The sequence below is a fragment of the Halichoerus grypus genome, chromosome 8 (genome assembly GCF_964656455.1).
Source record: "Halichoerus grypus chromosome 8, mHalGry1.hap1.1, whole genome shotgun sequence".
NCBI lineage: Eukaryota > Metazoa > Chordata > Mammalia > Carnivora > Phocidae > Halichoerus > Halichoerus grypus.
Window position 1 is genome coordinate 40,841,148 of NC_135719.1, and position 15,577 is coordinate 40,856,724.

The 15,577-nt window shown below is 44.3% G+C and overlaps 1 protein-coding gene and 1 long non-coding RNA gene across 3 annotated transcripts in view; one reads left to right on the forward strand and one right to left on the reverse strand.

Moving 5' to 3' along the window:
- Positions 1-11,668: 11,668 nt before the first annotated feature.
- LOC118551754 (uncharacterized) lies at positions 11,669-12,199 on the reverse strand. Its single transcript, XR_004925228.2, has 2 exons — positions 11,946-12,199; positions 11,669-11,813 (listed from the first exon to the last, which is right to left on the reverse strand). It is a non-coding gene; the product is annotated as an uncharacterized LOC118551754 (long non-coding RNA).
- EDC3 (enhancer of mRNA decapping 3) overlaps positions 12,103-15,577 on the forward strand; it is a 59,183-nt gene continuing 55,708 nt past the window's right edge. Inside the window, exon 1 of one of the 2 annotated variants that reach the window (XM_036117756.2) lies at positions 12,103-12,230. The gene's annotated coding sequence lies outside the window, so the exon portion shown is untranslated. The remainder of the gene's footprint in view (positions 12,231-15,577) is intronic. The other variant, XM_036117757.2, reaches the window with a different exon arrangement.

Below are 15,577 nucleotides of genomic sequence, written 5' to 3' on the forward strand. Positions count from 1 at the left end.
AATAAAAGCTTAAAAAAAAAAAAAGAACACAAAAAGATGCTCGATATCATTAAGCACTCAGAAAATGCAGATCAAAATCACAACGAGATCACTTCATAGTCAATAGAATAGCTGTAGTAATCATCATCTTAAAAAGGAAAATAAAAAGTGTTGGAAGGGTGTGAAAAAATTAGAATCTTTATATATTGCTGATGGGAATATAAAAAAGCAGCCGCTGAGGAGAACAGTTCGTTGGCTCCTCAATAAGTTAAACACAGAATTACCATATGACCCAGCACTTGCACTCCTAGATATATACCCAAAAGAACTGAAGACAGGTGTTCAAAAACTTGTACACAAATGTTCATAGCAGCAATATTCACAATAGCGAAAAGGTGGAAATTGCCCAAATATCCATCATCTGATAGTTAAATAAAATGTGGTGTGTTCACACAATGGAATATTAATTATTCAGCCATAAAAAGGAATGAAGTGCTGGTACATATTACAACATGGATGAATCTTGAAAACATTCTAAGTGAATGAAGCCAGACACAAAGGCCATGTGCTGTAATAATTCCATTTATATGAAACATCCAGAGTCAGCAAATCCATAGAGACAAAAAGCAGATTAGTGATTGACAGGGGTGGCAGGGAGGGAGGAATGGGGAGTGACCGCTTGATGGATATGGGGTTTCCTTTGAGATGATGAAATGTTCTGGAATTAATGGTGATGGTTGCATAACATTGTAAATATACTAAATGTCACTAGTGGTAAATTTTATGTTACATGTATTTTACCTCAATAAAAAATTTTTTTAGGGCGCCTGGGTGGCTCAGTCGGTTAAGCGTCTGCCTTCGGCTCGGGTCATGATCCAGGGGCCTGGGATTGATCCCTGTGTAGGGCTCCCTGCCCAGTTGGGACTCTGGTTCTCCCTCTTCCTCTGCCCCTCCCCCCCCCCCCCCGCTCATGCTCTGTCTCTTGTTTTCTCTCTCTCTCAAATAAATACATAAAATCTAAAAAAAAAATTTTTTTTAATGTAAAGAAAAAAAAAACCTCATGAGGAGTGGGACCCTTGTAGAATGTTGAAGTTGCTCAGTTTTGGTCTAAGAACCAATCAGAATCTTTTCCCATGTCTGTTAGTGGTGCCATTTAGAATCTCTCCATTTCTGTTAGAGCCAATCAAAATCTCCTGCATTTATTCAGTGTAAAATCTATCAGACCTGCTCAAGCATTGCTGGGAGACTTTCTGAATGAACACAGGGCTCCCTTGGCTAGCAAGTTGAATTCATTCAGTTTTGTCTTTCTGTTGGTCTTGGTATCTTATCAATAGTGCAAATCTCAGCTCCTCCATTTACTGTATGACCCTCAGCAAGTGACTTCAACTCCTTGAGTCCACATTTTCTCAACTATGAAATGGGGTAATACTTCCTACCTGTTCTATTGTGTACATGTTGGATATGGTATGATAAAGTTGGTGAGGCTACAGGAAGAAACAGGAATGAGGCTTGGAAGGAAGAAATTTGTATGCACAGGTCTCCGCACACCATGCAGGGCCATAAGAGAAGGGCCTTGTTACTTGCTTTGGTCAATAGAATGAATTGCAAGTGATGGCGTGCTAGTTCTGAGCACACTGCTGTCCTTTCTTGGGCTCCTGACACCACCAGGCGCAAACCCAGGCTAGCCTTCTAGAGAATACAAGACTATGTGGAACAGAGAGCAGTCAAGGTCACCTTAAACCAGACAGACCCTGGCCAACCTTCCTTGAGGAAGTCCAGCAAAGATGAGCCAAGCCTAGCCCGATCAGGGAACTATCTGACTAATCCACAAACTAATTAGCTGAATAAATGGTTGTTATTTTATTTATTTTTTATTTTAAAGATTTTGTAAAATTTTTTGAGAGAGACAGAGATAGCGACAGAGATAGCGAGAGAGAGCATGAGAGGGGAGGAGAGGGAGAAGCAGGCTCCATCCCAGGACTCTGGGATCAGGACCTGAGCCAAAGGCAGATGCTTAACCGACTGAGCCACCCTGGTGCCCCAAATGGTTGTTATTTTATTTTATTTATTTATTTTTTTAAAGATTTTATTTATTTGACAGAGAGACACAGCGAGAGAGGGAACACAAGCAGGGGGAGTGGGAGAGTGAGAAGCAGGCCTCCCGCTGAGCAGGGAGCCCGATGTGGGCCTCCATCCCAGGATCCTGGGACCACAACCTGAGCCACCCAGGCACCCCAGTGGTTGTTATTTTAAACCACTAAATTTGGGGGGGAGTTGGTTACATAGCAATAAATAATTGATACAATGTATTAATTTGGTTTCCTTGGTTGAACAATAAGCTTCTTCATGGCAGGCCTATTTCTTTGTTGCCTCCATCCCAGTTTTTTTTTTTAATATTTTATTTATTTATTTATTTGACAGAGAGAGACACAGCGAGAGAGGGAACACAAGCAGGGGGAGTGGGAGAGGGAGAAGCAGGCTTCCCGCCGGGCAGGGAGCTGGATGTGGGGCTCGATCCCAGGAACCTGGGATCATGACCTGAGCCGAAGGCAGACGCCTAACGACTGAGCCACCCAGGCGCCCTTCCATCCCAGTTTTTAACATGAGGGATGAGCACAAGGTTGGCATTCCATACATCCTTGTTGATTTCTTCCCTCATAACTTTCTCTGTTGGTTGGGTGACTTGGAGCCTCTTACTTTGCTTGTCCGGGTTTACTTTTCTCCTGTTTACACCTCTGTCTGCTTTTCCACAGGATTGGGTCATAAATAAATAAAGATGTAAATTGCCCTGTTGGGGCTTTTTTTCCTGAGCATTTCTTTCTTTTTTTTTAGAGAGGGGAGAAGGGGCAGAGGGAGAGAGAGAACCTTAAGCAGGCTCCATGCCAGTGCGCAGGCCTGACAGGGGCCCAATCTCATGACCCTGAGAGGAAATCATGAGTCAGATGCTCAGCCAACTGAGCCACCCAGGTGCCCCAATTCCTGAGTGATGTAAGAGAGATGTTAGGGTTCAAGCCAACGGCCAAGAAAGAATTCTTGAGACATCTTTGGTGAAAAAGGGTGGTTTTATTAAAGCATGGGACCGGACCCATGGGCAGAAAGCTGCACTGGAATTGTGAGGAGTGGCCCATTATATACTTTCAAGTTGGAAGGGGGTTAGGGATAGCTTAAGCCTCCCAGGTGTTTTGGAAACAAGGTTTCCAGGATCCCAGGGGGCTAGCTATTGTTAGGTCATTTATTACTATTTAGTAAAAACTCAGTCATGAGACCCTTCAGATGTATATCTGTGGGTCATATGCTTGGAGGATGATTGTCAAAATGTATCTTGGGGGGTAGAGATAAAGCAAATTTCCAAAGGAATTTTTATATGTTAAAGTAGACTTACAGGATCCTGAAGATTGAGCCTAAGATTGCCTTTTGCCCTTAGCAAAGTATTAACGTCGGGACAGCTGAGTCCCTAGAAGAATGTCCCTCTGCCTGTTTCAAGGACTTGTCAATGGAAGTAGTAAGGAAAATTAGTAATTTTTCTTCTGCCTTTGTTTCCCACATCACTGAGCATTTTTTGGGGGGGTCTCCAAAAGAAGACTCAATCTATTTAAGAAAAATGCAGACTTGTGAAACAGGCCATGGAATTCTTGGGTTTGTCACCAAATTTGTTTAAAGGCTTTACCCTGCATGTGAAACTATTCATTGATTTCCCACTCGGCACTTCTCTTGAAGGGGAAATGTCAGAGATCTCAGGATGTGGTACCCAGGTGCGTGGTAGTGGAGAACAAGGCATCATGGAAGTATACGACTTGCAGTCATCACCCATTTGGGCTGTGGGGAACACCCAGAAGTGTCCTCAACTCCTAATAATTCTGCACAGCAAGTCTGACCCCTGAAGTATGCTGGGGGAGCATAGCTGGCTTCTAGGTCCCCAGGAGCACGATGACCCTAGAAGGGAGCCCACCCTCTGGGCCGTCTGCCAGGACGACCTAGGTTTTCTCCATGGAACACCCTCCCTGCTGACCTTCGGACTTCTGCTTGGTCCCGCTCTGTACTTGTACGGTGAGATCTTCTCTCCTGAGTACTTTATTTATTTATTTATTTTTAAAAAGATTTTATTTATTTATTTGACAGAGAGAGAGGCAGCGAGAGCAGGAACACAAGCAGGGGGAGTGGGAGAGGGAGAAGCAGGCTTCCCGCGGAGCAGGGAGCCCGATGCGGGGCTCGATCCCAGGACCCTGGGACCATGACCTGAGCTGAAGGCAGACGCTTAATGACTGAGCCACCCAGGCGCCCCTCTCCTGAGTACTTTAATAGCTGGCTTGCAGGATCCGCAGAGGAAAATCTGCAAACCTATGCACCCTCGCAACCCCTAAGGCTTGCCTGGGAACCTGTGAAGCAGGGATTCCCCAAACTGTTTAAAACCCCGCAACCAGAGTAGGAAGTGGCAACTCAGCAACACCATTGGAAAAAGCCAATTGTTGCTGAGCTGGTTCATCCCTGAGTATGCAGGAGGACAAGGGGAGGGAGAACAGGAGGCTGGGTGGCTGGAGCTGGGAGCCTCCTCCTGCCTGAGGCCTCAGCCGGGACAGTTGTCTGTTCTCTTCCTGGACATCTTTTCCAACAGGAAACACACCCTCCCCTAGTATCCAGCACAGTTCTACCTTCCCCTGGTTCTTTATGCTCAGTATCTATCCCTGCCTTATTTAAAAAATTAAGACCATTCTCTCTCGTCTGGATATTGGGAAAGGAGCTTGACAGAGAAGGCCAAGAAGGTAAGGATCACAGGTTGTGGTGGGAGAGGTGTAGAGGTGATGTAGTTTTGGAATATAGGTGAGGTTCGGTGGGGTGAGGTCCGGTGGGGTGAGGTCTGGAGGCGACGACCAAGAAAGAATTCTTGAGATGTCTTTGGTGCAAAATGGTGGTTTTATGAAAGCACAGGGACAGGATCCGTGGGCAGAAAGAGCTGCTGCCCCAGGGTTGTGAGGGGTGGCTGATTTTATACTTGGGAGTTGGGGGAGGTAAGGAAAAGGGAGGATTTCAAAAGAACTTTCATATGCTGAAGAGGACCTCCAAGATACTAGAGGCCTTGCTATTATCAAGCTAAGGTGGTTTTTCTCTCTAGTAAGGCATTAACATTAAGACAGTTGGGAGCTTCTTGGAGGAATGTCACACAAATCCCACCCAGGAGTGGGGGAGGGGGGAAGGTTGCTGGGTGTCAGCCTGTGCTTTGTCCTCAGCTAGCCTTCTGCTCCCTCTCAGGGCTGATTCCCTCTTGCCATTAGCAAAGTCAATATTAAGGCAGCTGAGTTCCTAGAGGAATGTTTGTCCGTTTCAAAGACTTGTCAATGGGCTGTGGGCAGTAAGAAAATTTAATAGTTTTTCTTCTGCCTTTGTTTCACACATCACTTACTACTTATAGCCCATTGACAAATACCTGAGACAGGCAGAGTATCACCTTCCTCAAGGAACTCACAACCGCCTTAAGGTTATTGTCAATGGGCTGCAAGATGTAAGGAAATTTAATTGTCTACATTTCTTTTGCCTTTGTTCTCATCTTGGAAGCAGCCAGCCACAAAAGACCATGTACTGTTATGATTCCGTTTACGTGAAATGTCCAGAAGAGGCGCATCTATGGAGACCCTGGGCCCATTTATGCATAGCCATTTCCCATTTGCCCCTCCCCTGAGCCCCAGGCAACCTCTAATTTAATTTGTCTCTACGTTTATCTGTTCTGTTGATGGACATTTAGGTTGTTTCCACCTGTTTCCAGCTATTGTGAACAATGCTGCTTTGAACATTTGTGTACAAAATTTTGTTCGAACATATGTTTTCAGTTCTCTGGGGTATATACCTAGAAGTGGAATTGCTGGGTCATATGGATATTCTAACTTTTTGAAGAACTGCCAAATTGTTTTCCACAGCAGCTGTACCATTTTATGTTCCCACCAGCAACGGATGAGGGTTCTGATTTCTCCACATCCTCACCTACACTTCTCAATTTTTTTTGTTTTTAATTACAGCCATCCTAGTGGGTTTGAAGTGGTATCTCATTGTAGTTGTTGATGTGGGAAACAAAGGCAGAAGGAAATGTAGATAAAATTAAATGTCCTTATAACCTGCAGCCCATGGACAAATACTTGAGGCAGGCAGAGTATAATGTTCCTCAGGGAAGTTCCCAGCTGTCTTCATGTTCATGCCTTAGTAGAGGGAAAAACCACCTTAGCTTGACAATAGCACTGCCTCTAGTATACTTACTGTGAGTCTTCTGTAGCCTAAAAAATCTTTTTGGAACTTCGCTTACCATTACTTCCTCCAACCCCAAAGTATATAATCAGTTGCTCCTCACAATCCAGGGCACTAGCTCCTTCAGCTTTAATAAAACCACCTTTTTGCACCAAAGATGTCTCAAGAATTCTTTCTTGGCCATCGGCTCGGGACCACACCAACCTCACCAATATTCAAAAAAACTACATCGTTTGGCATCTGAATGTGGGGCTTCAAGTCTTTTCAGCTGGACTCTGAGCTTCGGTACAAACTCGGTGAGTACTTTCCTCTCCCTTTACTCTCGGACTTTTTAAGGAGTATGGTCTTTTTTTTTTTTTTAAGATTTTATTTATTTATTTATTTATTTATTTATTTGAGAGATAGTAAAGATTGAGAGCACAAGTTGGGGGGGCGGGGTCAGGGGCAGAGGGAGAAGCAGACTCCCCGCGGAGCAGGGAGCCCAATGTGGGGCTCGATCCCAGGACCCCAGGATCATGACCTGAGCCGAAGGCAGATGCTTGCTTAACTGACTGAGCCACCCAGGCACCCCTAAAGAGTATGGTCTTGTTGGAACACTCATGTCTATTGCTCAGGCTCCAATCCTCTAGCCTGTGGCTACTCTATGTGGAGGAGAAAGCCTGCCTTTTGGCTGGAAGTTAGTACCCTGGCCAGGATGGTAATAAGACCCAGAAACTTGATGCCATCTCTTTATTCCTGTTCTTGTACAAAGTTGTCTGTCTTGGGCATGGGACAGCCACCTATGTCATCAGGACGGCTGCCAATCTTAAGAGTCCCGTGTGAGGTTTCCTCCTCATTGGTCTAATGTGATCTTCTCCACATCCCTGGTCTAGCATGGCCTCAGTAGGATTTATCAGTTCTGCAGGAAACAGGGCAAATAGATGGAGGTACCCTAGGTCCATCCAGGCCTTCGGGGCTCTAAATCAAGACCCAGACATAAATGCCTCTTGCAGAATGTGTTTGGTCATAACCAGACCAGTAAACTCCTTCCTGATATATTGGATGATAATTATCTAAATAGGCCTCCTCCGAATAAACCCAGATTGGAGGAAACACAGGCCATCCCTGACAAAGGGGATGCTGACTCTAATTGTTCCTCCTATTAGATGTGGGGTCTTTGTCCTCATTCATTTCCCAGGTTATTGGCTATAATTGGAACCAACTGTCTCTGTTAGTCTACTCCAGGACGGGGGCTTTAAGGAATATTCCTGGGGCACCTGGGTGACTCAGTCAGCTAAGTGTCTGCCTTGGGCTCAGATCATGATCCCAGGGTCCTGGGATTGAGCCCCACATCAGGCTCTCTGCCCAGCGGGGAGCCTGCTTCTCCTTCTCCCTCTGCCTGCCGCTCCCCCTGCTTGTGCTCTCTCTCTCTCTCTCTCTCTTGCTATCTCTCTGACAAATAAATAAATAAAATCTTAAAAAAAAAGAAGGAATATTCTCAAGCAGCTGTCGAAACTCCCTTTGTTTTGGGATAAATCTGTCTTCTCTAGCTGGTTGTGGACTGCCTATTCCCTCTTGTTGGCAGGAAAACATGGCATCTGCTCTCTGTTGAGCTGACGAGCTCTAGAACGGGGAACCCTTTCTCTGCCTCTGGCAGCACTTCGCCTCTTCGGTCTCCCCTTTCCCCTCCCTTCTGTTTCTGTACCACCTTGGGTACGGCCTGCATAACTGGCTTCTAGACCACCCTGGGTGCCTCTGGCACCATGGCTCCTCCACCTCCCCTCGCTGTCCAGGAGCAGAGCATACTCTGGATTTAACACTCCCCACTTCAGATTTCCCCACCAGTCTCTCAGGTAAAAATTAACAATGGGGAGCAAACTCACTGACTTTTAAAAGCGGATCCCGGTGGAACATAGTTCGGTATTTCAACTAAGTTTTTTGGTTTATTTAAGGTAGACCTGTCTTTAGAGTTATCAGCATTTTATTCTACCAAAATTTACTGAAGGTCAAATAAGCTTGTGTTATCTCTGTTGCAATTTTATTTTATTTTTTTAAAGATTTTATTTATTTATATGATAGAGAGTGAGCAAGCACAAGTAGGTAGAGCGGCAGGCAGAGGGAGAGGAGAAGCAGGCTCCCCTCTGAGCAGAGAGCCCGATGCGGGGCTCCATCCCAGAAACTGAGCCCAAGGCAGACGCTTAACCGACTGAGCCACACAGGCGCTCCTCTGTTGCAGTTTTAGTAAAAAGATGACTAAAATCATGATTAATGGTCTGTCTCAAAATTTTCATGGGTAATTGTTAAGATAGCTTTCAAAGTCTTTGGTAACCTGAAACTTTAAAATTTTGCTTGGATGATAAATTGGATTGAATCCATTGGACATCTAGGTCTTTTACAAATAGGATAAAGTGCTAAAGCATTGATTACTGGATGTAGGTTTGTGCTTTTGACTTTTTTTTTTTAAGATTTTATTTATTTATTTGACAGAGAGAGACACAGCAAGAGAGGGAACACAAGCAGGGGGAGTGGGAGAGGGAGAAACAGGCTTCCCGCGGAGCAGGGAGCGCCCGATACGGGGCTCATCCCAGGACCCTGGGATCATGACCTGAGCCTATGGCAGACGCTTAACGACTGAGCCACCCAGGCACCCCAGCTTTTGACTTCTTATTGCAAATAAACTAAGGATGTTTAAGTCTGTTGGTAAATCTGCTTTGTGCTTAATAGATTCATAAAACTGCCATCTAAAGAATTCTGGTGTGACAGTTCACAATTGGTTACTACTTAGTTTTCACAGGAGACTAAGGTCTCTAAGAGTTAAAATTCTGCTAAATGTAATTAAGACTGATGGAAATAAGGGAAGCATTGTTAAACAATAAGCCTTAAGTTGTATTGCTTGGGTAAAAGCTGTAACTATTCTAGAGATGATATGCAGTTCCTAAAGTTTTAATGTGTTCTGGTATAAGGCCATTACTTAATATTCTGATTACTTAAGTGTTCTGTGTCACAGGAATAACCAGATTTCCTTGCCAGCTATGTTGTATTGTTACCTCTCATCAAATCTTTAACCCTGTCCATTTTTGAATCTTTTGTCATGAATAGTTATTGTTCTTATTCTCTTGCAAAACGTGTTTCATCTTCAAGGGGATTCATAAAAAGGGCTTTTGACAAATACAGGTTTTTATTATCTTTAAGATCATAAAATTGAAATGGGTAAGTATTTCCAGAACCAACTAAGCGGAGGATGATTATAGTTTGACTCTTGTTTAAAACATTGGTTCTCTAATATTTATTCTTCCAGACTAGGGAAACTTTCTCTTAAGACACCAATGATATATAGAAATAATAATAAAATAAATTAAAGCCTTTAACTTTTCTATCTGAACCCTCTGAAATTCAAAGGATCTCCATAAGTATTCCTTCTTTCATCAAGTACAGTCATTTGCATAAGTTCATTAAGAATCTGTTCTTCTTGGGCACCTAGGTGGCTCAGTGGGTTAAGCCTGTCTTCAGCTCAGGTCATGATCCCTGGGATCAAGTCCCGCGTCTGGCTCCCTGCTCAGGGGGAGTCTGCTTCTCCCTCCACCCCCACCCCTGTTCGTGATCTCTCTCTCTCACTCTTTCAAATAAATAAAAATCTTAAAAAAAAAAAAAAAGAATCTGTTCTCCTTGTAACAGGACACCATGGGAAACATTGGTTATTCTACCAAGACTTTGACAGGAATGTCATATTTGAGAGACTTGCATAGACTCATATATGACCATATAGCTTTAAGGAACTAAGGTTGACTTTATGAAGCATGGAGCCAATAGAGTCCCTTGTAAATGTTGGCCTGATACCTTGCTTACAGAGTTCCCAGCAGCCCTACCAGGCGAATAGAGTGTTACTTCGTGGAAGGTGCAGGACCCTCAGGATATATTGGGGACCCTGAGAAGAGGAATTTGTCTAGATATACAGGTATGTCTAGCAAGCACTTGGCTTGGTTTCCGGCCTAGAGAAGCTACTAAAAGTTCAACTTAGAGATTCCTTATAAAAAGTTCCAGGAAAGCAGATTTTATTTTATTTATTTATTTATTTTAAAGATTTTATTTATTTGAAAGAGAGAGTGCGAGAGAGAGTGAGCAAGCATGAGTGGGGGGCAGAGGGAGAGGGGGAAGCGGTCTCCCCGTTAAGCAGGGAGCCCGATGTGGGGCTTGATCCCAGGATCCTGGGATCATGACCAGAGCTGAAGGCAGACGCTTAACCGACTGAGCCACCCAGTCTCCTGGCAAAGCAGATTTTAAAACATCTATATGATCAATCACTTCTTGCTGAGCTTATATAAATCATTAGGCCAAATCTGTTAAAATTGGACTTATTTCACAATGAATTAGTCCTGATTTGGCTATCTCTGATTTAAAAAAATGTTTCAATAACACATCTTTGTAGATACTCAATCTTAAGCATTGAGACTCAGGAAAACTGGAATGGGGATTGCCCCAAAACAACCAGTAGGGTTAAGTCCTTTTGAGTTAGTATATGGAAAACCTTTTCTCACTGTAGACCTATCAAAAGATGGAGAATATAATGCTCTGTTAAATTATTCACTTGAGGCCGGGTTAACTCATAAATCTCTAAATGAATATGCAAACCATATCCTCCCTAAACTTGATCTTACAGTCACTAGCAACCCACCCCATATAAACCCTGGAGACACAGTTTATTTAAAGGATTGTGATGAGGGAACAGAAAGCAAGCTGAGGACAAAGCAGAAGCTGACCACCCCCCACCCCCCACATGGGATATATATGACATTCCTCAGACACTCCTGGCTGCCCTATAGCTAAAGAAAAACAAATATTGTAGAGATCACAATCCTGCAAGACATGAGTCTCCCTCAGTTTAGAAATGTCTTAGCAATATACAAAGAACAAAGCAGTTCTATCAATAACCTAGCTTCCAGAAAGAAATGTAGATAGAATTAAATGTCTTTAGAACCTGCAGCCCATTGACAAGATACTTGAAGCAGACAGAACGTAAAGTTCCTCCAGGAAGCTCCCAACTATCTTAATGTTAATGCTTTGCTAGAAGGAAATAAAAAACCCTTAATTTGACAATGGCAAGGCCTCTGGTATCTTGTACGTCCTGTTTAGCATATGAAAGTTCTTTTGAAATCCTCCCTTTTCCTTACTGCCCCTAACTCCCAAGTATAAAATCAGCTACCCCTCACAACGCTGGGACAGCAGCTCTTTCTGCCCACGGGTGCCGAACCACCATTTTGCGCCAGACTCTCAAGAATTCTGTCTTGGTCGTGGGCTCCGGACTCCAGCCCACCGAACCTTACCTATATTCCAAAACCATCAGGAGGCTCTAAAATGCCCCAAGGAGTGGCACTTTCCCTTGTACCAAGTAGTGGGGTGTGTGTGTATGGGGGGCGGAGGCCGAATGCAAATACAGAATGGCTTAGCGCTAAATCCAAAATGAGAGGAAGCTGATACACTCTTAAGATTAACCACGAAGGGAATTTAATCCCTCGAGGGGGGCCTACTTATTGCGTCCCACAGCTGCAACTAATCGAGGATGGGCTCCACGTCACCAGGCACTCTCCAAAGTCCTCCGGTCTTCATCAGCGATCTGACCAAGGGGTCTGGAGGGAAAGCGGGGACATTTCATCAGGACTGCGCGGGAGAGTGGAGTCCCCCAGGTGTCTGGGCGGGAGAGTGGAGCAGGACCCCTACTCCAACCAGGCCTCTACCCAACAAAAGTAGGCGGGGCTCACAAAATGGGCGCCCAGGCCGGGTTCAGGAAGGCGGAGCGCCTGCCCTCGCCGCGCTCTCGCAAGCTCTCAAATTTCCCGGGCGCTCTGCTTGCCAACAGCCTGCCGTCTGGTTTCCAAGGCGTCGCGCCGGAAGTGACCTCACGACGGTGGCGTGGAGTCGCGGGGCGCTTCCGGCCGCGGCTGTGGGGGTGGGTGTGGAGAAGCCCCTCAGCCTCCGGGTCTTCTCCTGTTGCGGGGTCGACGTGGCGAGGTGTGCGGAGGAGGCGGCGGCCAGACGGCGTGGAGGTGGGAACGAGGGGGCCGTTGGGCTGTGGGCGCTGGCGGGAGGGGGCTTCCGGGGTTGCCAGGCGCGTTTGCTTTTAGGCTTCGGGTTCCAGGCCTTGTAGACTTTTATCGAGGCGGGCGCGAGCTGGGGGCCAGGCCCTAGGGGTTTCCTCAGGGGGTATGGTTTGAGGTGGAAGACTGAAGGCAGCAGGATTCTAAATAGCCTGGGAATCGTGTGAGGTGTGAGGCATGAGCGGCCTAGGCTCTTGGGTTCGCCTCGTTGATGGCCGCTGCAGCTCGCCCGCTCTTTGCTCTTTGCCTCAGTGTCCTTTCGCACAATGGAGTAGGGTGGCATGGAACAGCTCGGGTGCCACATCTGTGACCGATGTAGCCTGAGGATAGACGTGAACTGGGGTCTGAGAGGGAAGGTTGGTTGAGAAATAATGATACCTGCCAGGGCGCAGCTTCTTGATTCTTTCCAGCTGTAGGTATAAGTCTGAGCTTCTTTAAGTGCTCTTTGTATGATTGAATTTATGAATTGAATTTATCAGTAGTTGGCTTGTTGAGTGGTTCAAGTGTTTTGGCGTGTCCTCGCCCATTGGTTTTCAGGGAATCTCCCAATTCCAGAGCTAGGAGGAGTCCTAACAATTCTGTCCTGTGGTTACGGATGAGGAATCAGAATGGTTTTTGTTCTCTTCCCTAGCCACAGACTAAACTGATTTCAGTCAGCTGTCAGATACAGGTCTTACTACCATCAGAACATAAATGACTATCTCTGAGCAGGTTAGTATTTCAACTGGAAACCTCAGATGGATTCTACGCCTTTTTTTAAATGATTGGCAGATTAGGTGTACCGAGTTCAAAATTTCTGTTGGTTTCTCTGTATGAAATGAAAATGGCTACAAATAACTTTTGATTACTAAGAATTTTTTTGGTGGAGCTTCCTTGTGGGGGTGGGGCTGTGGGACTAGCAAAGTGTGTTTTAAACTTTGACCTGAGACCCACAGTTAGATACATTTACATTATGACTTAATGTGCTCCCAGCATGCATAGAGTATACACACATACAGCCCAAAAGTTTACCCTTTCTGCATATGATGCCCTTTGACATTTTCTGTTTCATTAAAAGAAAAAAAGTTGATTGCAGCTCACTAAATTGACGGCTAATATGACCGCTAAAGACCTGTAGTTTGAAAAACAATGGGCTAGGGGCGCCTGGGTGGCTCAGTCGTTAAGCGTCTGCCTTCGGCTCAGGTCATGATCCCAGGGTCCTGGGATCGAGCCCCACATCGGGCTCCATGCTCCGCAGGAAGCCTGCTTCTCCCTCTCTCACTCCCACTGCTTGTGTTCCCTCTCTCACTGTGTCTGTCTCTGTCAAATAAATAAAATCTTTAAAAACAAAACAAAACAAAAAAACTTCGCTGAAAAACAATGGGCTAGAAAATGTTTAAGATAATTCGTAATTCCTGAGATGCTGTAACTAACGTAAAGTGAAAAATGTGTCCTTTTTCTATCCTTAATAGCCAGAGGAGTAGGGGTGCTAGAGTTATAAACAATGCCAGAACAACAGGACAGGACATTCACATTGTCAAAGGAATATAGTGATAGTGTGTCAGAATTTTAGCAAGACATTTGTTAAGTCTTTTATGATGACCTGGTGGGTGAGATAGGGGAATTTGCCAGATTGTGGTAAAATTAGATGGAATCCTGGTTTTGAGCATCAGGGTCTGGAGGGGTTTGATTTATGGATACAGCTTACAGTTGGGATTCTGGTGGGTTGAAGCTGTATCACTTTATATACAGTGTGTATTTAAAGCCTTATCTGGGGGCACCTGGGTGGCTCAGTCGTTAAGCGTCTGCCTTCGGCTCAGGTCATGATCCCAGGGTCCTGGGATCGAGCCCCACATCGGGCTCCCTGCTCCGTGGGGGGCCTCCTTCTCCCTCTCCCACTCCCCCTGCTTGTGTTCCCTCTCTCGCTGTTTCTCTCTCTGTCAAATAAATAAAATCTTTAAAAAAAAAAAAAAAAAAAGCCTTATCTGGAAGGTGTGCTTATCAGATTTGTTACCTTTATGAAGTGAAGAGAGAAAATATCATCTGGTTAATTGCAAGATTTGTCCAATGCAGTTTAATGAAATGGAAGGGTCATATACATGTGAGAACTTTCAGTTGGGTCCAAAAAGTGCAATTATACAAGTTGATGAAGGTAGAGATGTGACTTAGAAGGGGTTCAAGTGGAGTCTCATTCATCTGAATCAGTGATGTGGTTAGAACTGAGGTGACCTGTGGTAGTAGATTACATTAGGAGAATATAGAATCTAGAAGAGGAAAGGAAGGTTGACCCCAGCACTGGTTGGCTCCATCCTGGAGTATTAGGTTTATGTCTGGGTACGCTACAAGAGTAAATTAATTTGGGGGTAGAAGTTAAAAGGAGTTGGAATTTGTCAAATTTTCAAAAATAATTTTTTATTGGCTGTCTGAAGATATGGTGGAGTTGCTTTGGCATGAATGATTCTTTTTCCCTTGTTACTCAGGTCTTAAAACCTTTTTTAGTGTTTAGAACATTAGAAAATCTATGTATCTCTTACACATTAAGTTGGCATTTGAAATTTTTTCATCATAAATTTGAGTAGTTTAAATAGTTTAGGATGTAATTTTTGACGTGTAAATATTGACTTTAAAAAAAATAAATACAAAGGATGCCTGTGTGGCTCAGTTGGTTAAGTGTCTGCCTTCGTCTCAAGTCATGATCCCAGGGTCCTGGGATCGAGCCCTGTGTCGGGCTCCCTGCTTGGTGGGGAGCCTGCTTCTCCCTCTCCCTCTTACTTCTCCCCCTGCTTGTGCTTGTGTGCTCTTCTATCTCTGTCAAATAAAAAAAATAAAATGTTAAAATAAAAATAAATAATAAATACAAAGTTATCTAAATACACAATTCTCTGTTTTTATTTAATTTTTTTAAGTAGCTCCATACCCAATGTGGGGCTTGAACTCACAACCCCAAGATCCAGAGCCACATGCTCTACTGACTGAGTCAGCCAGGTGCCCCTTGATGTTTTTAAAATGTACAAATAACCTTTTCTATATTAAAAAAAACCAAACCCTCTAAGATATGTATAAGATATGTGTAAATCGTGTATTACATTGCTTGAATTTTGGATGTTAAACCAATCTTGTGTTCCTGGATTGAACCCCACTTAGTCATGGTGTATATGTTTTTTATATGTTGCTGAATTTAGTTTGCTAATATTTTGTTTAGGATTCTCATGTCTGTGTTCCTGAGGGATACTGAAGTTTTCTTATGACGTCTTTGGCTTTAGTATCAGAGTGATAGTACCTTCATAAAATGAGTTTGGAAATGTTTCTCTTTTGTT